The sequence below is a fragment of the Anas acuta genome, chromosome 1 (assembly GCF_963932015.1).
Source record: "Anas acuta chromosome 1, bAnaAcu1.1, whole genome shotgun sequence".
In the NCBI taxonomy this organism is placed as follows: Eukaryota; Metazoa; Chordata; class Aves; order Anseriformes; family Anatidae; genus Anas; species Anas acuta.
The window spans coordinates 156,683,302-156,690,701 of NC_088979.1; the positions used below are offsets into that span (position 1 = coordinate 156,683,302).

Consider the following 7,400-nt stretch of genomic DNA (forward strand, 5'->3'; position numbering starts at 1 on the left):
TTATATTTACTTTTTAGTGAATAATTATGTTTCAAAAAAGGGCAATGACAGAGATTTAGTATTTACAGAAAAACAACTGTTTGGCTATTCTGCAACGAAGAGGAATAAGAAGGCTTTGCGACTGCACAGAAGGTAAGTCCTCTGTGCTAATCATACATATGGTCTCATGTGAGCATATAACAAATGTGAGGTCAGCATACCTCACAAGTCATAAGAACCTAGAGGAGAACCTCCACCCCAACCTTTTTTTGTTTGTTTGTTTCCCAGGAACCTATCTACAGCTCCGTCTTCTAATGAACAAGTTCCTAGAAAACTGCAATCTTCAGTTCATGAGAAGTCCTCTCGAATACATGGATAAATCCCACAGAATTTTCAGTCTGTGCAACAAGTTGTGTAGTGTGAGGAAACTATCATAAAAATATATGAAGGCGGGGAACAGTAACAAACACTATCAGCTCTAATGTAATGTCATTAAAACTCCTGGTTTTGTGTTTAAATCTAGACATTGTGTCAAAACATCACTGCATGTCTGTTCCATTCTTTTATCATAGGAGAAAATCCTTTCTGTTTTTTCGGCACAGGCATAATTTTTTTTTCACAAGCAGGCATAAAAATAAATCAGGGAGCAGTCTGAAAATTTCTCAAATAAAGATAAAAAAACGGAAGGTGTGTAAGGACGGTGGGGTGGTGGGGTGGTGTAGGAGAGGTGCTTTAGGCCATATGAGGAGAGTTAAAGACCAGAAGACTTCTGTCCACTTTCAAAACTTGTCAGCTGAAGTCTATCCTATCCCTCTGTCTCTCTGTCAGTCTATCTCTCTCCAGTGGATGATGCCTAACAGAGTGCTCAGCCTAAAATAGTCCACTGCCAACAAGTCTCTGATAGATTGTATTAGTGTAGACAAAGTGCCACGTGAGTGGCTGCTTAATTAGCCAGGAGGAAAAAAAAAAAAAAAATCAGATTCACAACCACATGCTTGGAAAAACTGTGCTTGCTTACTTTGACAAAAACACTGCAGCAAGGTAAACACCCATGAGAGAGAAAAGAACATGCTTCGAGAACAATGTTGGCACAGCAAATGCTAATAAACAGATCTGGAAAGAAGAACAAAGCTAAAGATGAGACAAGATTTCCAAATAACCTTCAATCAGAGTAGCAGTCCTACTTCTGTGGGTCTAGTCTTTTCAAGGTGAAGCTTGATACATTTATGAGTGAAATTATGTGAAGTCTTTGAAAATGGGAAGCTGGACAAAATGCTGGACTAGAAGATTTTGTGAGTCCTATACAGAACTCCGCATTTGTTTAGCAAAGGACTTTCATGCCAAGTATAAAGGGGGACTTGCTAGAATTAATTTTCATTAGGCTGTATAACAGTCCCAAATTTAAGTTGGGGAAATGTATTTGCTTATGATATTAGAAATGCTGCTGGATAAAGTACCACTGGGAGCTATTCACTGGAAACTGTTTTTCAGGATGGATTTCCGTTCAGATAAATATTCTTCAATTGGGAGAAAATGCTCCTTTTGAATTTCATGTAAGACTTATTTACAATCTCTATATTTAATGTGTGTTTATTTTATTTTTCTGTCTTCCCTGTCTTTTGCATACGGACTGCAACATAGTTCACTGGAATTTGCTGAAATGAAATGTTAAACAGTTTCTCTCTCTTTTCTTTCCCTATTATGACCATTTAGGTCAAAGATTAAACTTCCCCAAATCTTACTGAGGCATGAACTGTTGGAAATGAATTGTTTTTCTTCTGGAGCAAGAACCTTAAAATCTGCCACACATGTGAGTCAGTATGACTGTAAAATGTAAACTGTGTGCCATTTGATTTTAATTATTTTTTAGTGAAAATGAATGTAAAAAGATTGGATATAAGATACCATTTGGGTGACAATTTCACAAATTATGCGTAAGTAGAGCTATGTGATTCTGTTATGAAAAAGAAGGGGTAACATCAGAAAAGAGTGATATAGCCTGTTAAATAGAAAATAATAATGTGTTAAATAGGACTTACGAAAATCAGATTATAAGGCTTTCAAGTTAGGCAGCTTTCCAGGGGTACAAAGAACACTGTCCCTCTTTATATCAAAGTAAACAACTTTTGCACTTACACAGAGTCCATTTACTGACCCTTGGAGGAAACGTTCAATTTTGTTGCCCAACTCAGCTAATTACTTCAAAGTTAAAGGAGCAGATTAGTAGAAAATAATTACTCTAATGCTTACTAGCTGGCTTGAGCTTTGGTAAAGATGTAAACCAACCATTAACAGGGAATAAAATACATTGTCCATTGCCATAGCATTAAAGGTTTTTACAAATCTCTGAAATAATAAAACAATGTTAGCAATGTAAAACTGTTTGAGTTCCTGATAAAACTTAGGTGTTGTTTCAAACAGATAGTTAAGGATTGAAGATTATAATCTTTTATAGTCAAGGGCAAGATATAATAAGATTTCAGCATCTCTGCAGGTCGATGCTGCAATGACCCTGAGCAGAATCCTGATCCCAGAATTAAGTGTCCAGGGCCCTCTACAAAGTGAATAGGAAGAGGCAGGCTCTTGAAAATGGCAGTCCTAAAAATCTCAAATACTGAGATGAAACCTGCCCAGAGTGAAGCGTTGGGAAATGCTAACTGTGGCTGAAATCTTGCCTTTTACAACTGAGGCGGAACTAAAGAAAAATGCTAACTCCTGATAAAGATTCTAAGCTTTGAGCCTGTAACCAGTGTAAATGACTCCAAAAAATCCTTCAAATAATTGAATCAGCAACACTGTTCACCTACAAAAGAGGTTGTAGGATAAGGTGATCTCCTTTCATCTAGCAGCCTCAGTGTTAGAGCATTGCCCAAAGCCAAACCCTTTTATGAAAAGACCTTCTAATCTTCCCTATTGGCGCTACATTTGGATACACAGGACCTACTCATTTTCTTTTTTTCTGTAGTTATGTTACAAATTAGTGTCTTTACTGCTTGCTTTTCTAGGTCATATTTTTATTCTTTGCTGTTCAGGGGCAATGCCTCAGCCAGAAAGCTGGTTACAGAACAATAGTTTGACATCTGGAATGAAATTTTTCATATTTTAGCTATTTGAAATCATACAGTCTGAGGTAACTGTCTGGGATCCTTCTAAATTCAGAACAGAAAATAGCACTTTCCTTCCACATAGACATCATCTTGGAGATGCTCAAAATTCTGCACGATTAAGCCTAAAGAAACTGGACCTAATGTGAAAGCCAATTCCACCTTGAGCCGGGAGTCATACCAGATGGCTTCTTCTGGTCCTTTTCAACCTAAATTAGTCTGCAATTCCATGAACCTAGGAAGGGATAACCCACAGAGCATTCCCAGGGTGGGGCTCAGGATAGAAGGTCTGTAATGGCTTATTTCTGTTGAACTCAAAGAGAGACAAGATAATGTCTTAGACCAATCATTTACATGGCAAAAATAGTGAATTCCAAGGTAGTCCAAGGCTTCTCAAAAGAGTATCCAGGGCTAAATTTTGCTATCTGACAGAAGTTGGGCCTCTCTACCAAGGATGCACAAGAGAATGGAAGAAATAAAGGTGTGAGCAATTTGTTTACAGATCCTGAACCTGCTGAAGGTGGGATGGGGGGAGGGTGGAGAAGAAGACAATGACTTCTGCTTCTGAAAGGGGCTCCTCTCTCCTCTCCCGTAACTGCTGCCACAACATGTGTTTTGATTCTCAACTGCAGTGACAATCAGCTCTGTTTTCCAGGACCTGAAATTTGGCAAAATGTATGTGGTTGTTTGCCACTAGTCAGCATTTAATACAGCTATAACTCCCTTTGTCTTCTCAGAGCTGGCCGTGTCTAAGCCCACCCTTAAAATAAACAAGATGTCTTTTCTTCTGTTGAAGAGGAAAGGTAAAGGAAGTATGTAAATTCAGTAATCAAAACGCAGATGGAAGGGATACCTCCAAGTCCAGAATTTAAGTTGTCCTACAGATGGAGTGAAATCCTGGAGAGGACAGAGGTGCATGTGGATACTACTCTGCCCTAATCCAAAAAGCAGCTCAAGTCAGTCTAGAGCCCTAAAAATAACAGAAAATGAGTCTTGTGCTCCCAGTTTCATCAGCTGAAGCCTAAATCCTGAACTCTGTCACCTGGGGATGCTGGAGTCTTTCAGTTCAGCTGCAAAATCTTTCAGATCTGACACCAAGCATTGAGATGTCTGCTGTGATCTTGAGCTCTATTGGCACAGCCTGCATTGTGTGTGTTGTGTACTGCTTTGTCTATATGACTCACGTGTGGATGCAAATATGGCCACCTACTCAGCATTTAGAAAATCCTGAATATATACCTAGTGCCATCTTATGTGCGACTCACCAGGTTCAAGCTCCTCAAATCATTATTTCAAAGGGGACGCTAATGACCACCTCCCAGAGTCTGAAAATAGGCCTGGTCAAGTCACAAAGGGGTTCTGTGGTTATAGTCCCTTCTGTGGCTGATCCAAAATCCAGCTAGTGAATGTTGAGGGGAATATAAGGTATAATCACTCTAGAAAGACAATAACAACAATTACATCCAACATTTAAATACTCATAGTGTCTTTCGGACTTGCATAACTGCAGCTGTCATCTCCTCTTTGAAGATCAACATAGACCCAGCTCTTAGTGGTTTAGTAAAAAAATGATATTCTGGTGAAATCTGGGGCACAGGCACTTCCAACTCACACTATCAGTAAGTTAGATTTTGAACAAGCACTTTGCATTTTTTTAATCATTCTGATATTTTAAACTTTTGGTTCTTTACAGTATCTTGATGATAGTATTTTGAAAGATCCTAAATTAATTAGGGTCCAACAGAATTACATTCAGAGGACTTTTAGCTTTAACTAGATTTTGTAGATTTTCCCTCATTACTCCTTTCAGATTTGTAATGGTTCGTGACATTAGCTTTGATTCCCTTGGGTTTACTTCTTATACATTCTAATATTTGCTTAGCTTGTACAAATAGCTCTGATATTTGCCTTGAAAATTCCTCATCCTAAATGAAAATGGTCTGCTGAATCTTTATTTCACATTAAAAGCTTTTAAAGGAATTATCCCCTGGGCTAGGAAAATCCATGCAATTAACATAACTGTAACCCCAAACCTTTTCAGAGGTTAGAGAAACTTGTGTATGTTTTGAGTTTTTATTTTATTTGTCATTTACCTGCCTTTGCAGTACTTTCTGCTTTTTGAAAGAGCCACAAGCAGTTGTCAAATGGAAATGAATCTGTCACTGAATTGTTCTGATTGAATTAAACCAGCAAATACTGAAATACAGGAGAAAGCCTGTTCCAGTGAGACATCCAAGAGTAGTTACTTGACAGAAATAATTAAATGATTTTTTTTTTTTTTAATGTTTATTTCTGTTTTAAGCACAGTCAGTCAGACTGTTAGGCACTTCTCTGAATCTCCTGGTCTTTCAAAGTTTATCATCTATATATCATAACTTAACTTTATTTATTTATCCGTTCCAAAACACAAAAACACATGTTTCTTGCAGGTTCTAAGTGCCTCAAAATATGTTTTAACTGTGTATTTGTCTATAGAATATATATGCATATACTGCACCAACAGCATATTCCAAAGACAAATTTTAAAATTGTATATTAAAAAAATACTAAGGGCATAGAAACATAAACACTTAAAAAGAACTGCTTATTTTGATTTTTTTTTCTTTTTTCCCTGTGGTCAAATTAAGTTTTAGCTGGATCTGTATCTTGATCCGGCTTACTTGTCAGGGACCTGAGGGCACTACCAGCCCTGACTGTCCCTGGACAATCTATCCTGGTACCCTGGCTCCAGGGTGCCCCCAACACTCACAGTTCCCTGACATTACGATTCATCCAACAGATATCAATCACACTGACATGAGGGAGAAATGTAACCATTTACAAAGGTCATGAAACCAGTGCTTTGGTGTAAACACTTTTTTTAATGATTTACATTTATTTATGATCTTTCTGCTTGGCTGCTTTCCATCATTTTATATTATCACCAAAATTGACACTGTTATATGAGACATAGATAGAGGGGAAAAGTGTTATCTTATAAAAGATGTTACCTCATGCTGAAAATATACGTTCACTAGTGATCAATTAAAAACAAACAAAAATCACACTGTTTTTGTTTCTTTATTTTACATAATGAGTTGAAGAAAGTGTTCTCTATAGCACTGCAGGCAGGGAAGGAGGGGAGCAAAAATAGATAGCAGGAAGAGATTTATGAGAGACATTTTTTAAAATAGCTGTGGCTGAAATGTAGAAACAAGACAGGCTGTTTGTACAGTAAAGATGATGAAGACAACCCAAAAATGAATCAAGAGTCTTTGGTGTCTGCCCAAGTTTAAGGGCTTTGTTATTTTGTCATGGGCTGAGCTGCTGCTTTTTCCTCTAAAGTAATGTTTCTGTCATTGTGCTTTTCTTTAAAGATATCTGCCTGCATCATTTTGCCCAATGCTGCAATGAGCAGCTTTTGTTGATCATTCTCTCCCACAAAACACATGTGAATTTTTTTATTTTTTTTTGTCTCAGTGAAGTCCAAACACTGACTCTGTATTTGTGCTTTTAACAACAGTGTCTTCAAGGCCTCTGCATAATATCAGTCTTGAGGACTAGGAATTTCTTACCTGACTGCTAAAGTCCTATGTCTAACACTTCTCTTCCAGACACGTAGCTTGAAGACACTCATTTCCAGAAAGTCCAGGCATGTAATTATTGGGATTTGGAATATACCTCTACAAGGATACAGAATAACTGAAGCTCAGGAAAAGCAATTGTCTCAACAAGTTATACTGTTTTTCACAATTATAGCCAGAACAGAAATAGATCAGAAAAACTATGCACCCTCTTCTTAATTTTCTCGCTACTCCTGTAGGAGTCTTTGTCAAAAGATCTTCCAGAATGTACAGAATCACCCTCCTTACGTGACACTCTCTCTCCACTTGTTACCCTTTCCTGCAGTCAGGGAAGTCATCAGACTAGAAGGTCTTTCTGAAATGCCTGGTGAAACCTCCTTCTTTACATGGCAGTTTTTCAGATGAGTCTTTAATCTCAACAGCTGATCAAAATATGTAATTGATTAATTTTGATTGGTCCTCTCTTTACCACATTGACAATATACCCTCTGTAGACCTATTCAAGAATGCATCAATCTCAGAAATTCACTCATCTGATTTGGATTTATCCATCTACCATCAATAGGCTAGCCTATCATTTATCTATACCCTACTCACAGGTAAAGTAGACAGAAGGTGTTTGAGGTCAGATAACAGACTGAACGCTAGAAAGAAAAGGAAAACCTAAATCCATACACTCTGTCACACTGTATATTGCATTAGAAAAATACAAATCTCTTCCTTTTTCTACAGACACTGTAAAAGTGATCAGAAA

General features: G+C 37.6%; 1 long non-coding RNA gene across 2 annotated transcripts; it reads left to right on the forward strand.

Annotated features, from left to right (window-relative positions):
* The first annotated feature begins 510 nt into the window (after positions 1-510).
* On the forward strand, positions 511-6,109 carry LOC137850273 (uncharacterized). Of its 2 annotated transcripts, XR_011092423.1 has the most exons (4): positions 511-1,187; positions 1,471-1,532; positions 1,693-1,789; positions 3,821-6,109. It is a non-coding gene; the product is annotated as an uncharacterized lncRNA (long non-coding RNA). The 2 variants fall into 2 exon arrangements; XR_011092422.1 differs by having other exon boundaries at positions 511-1,532.
* The last annotated feature ends 1,291 nt before the right edge of the window (positions 6,110-7,400 follow it).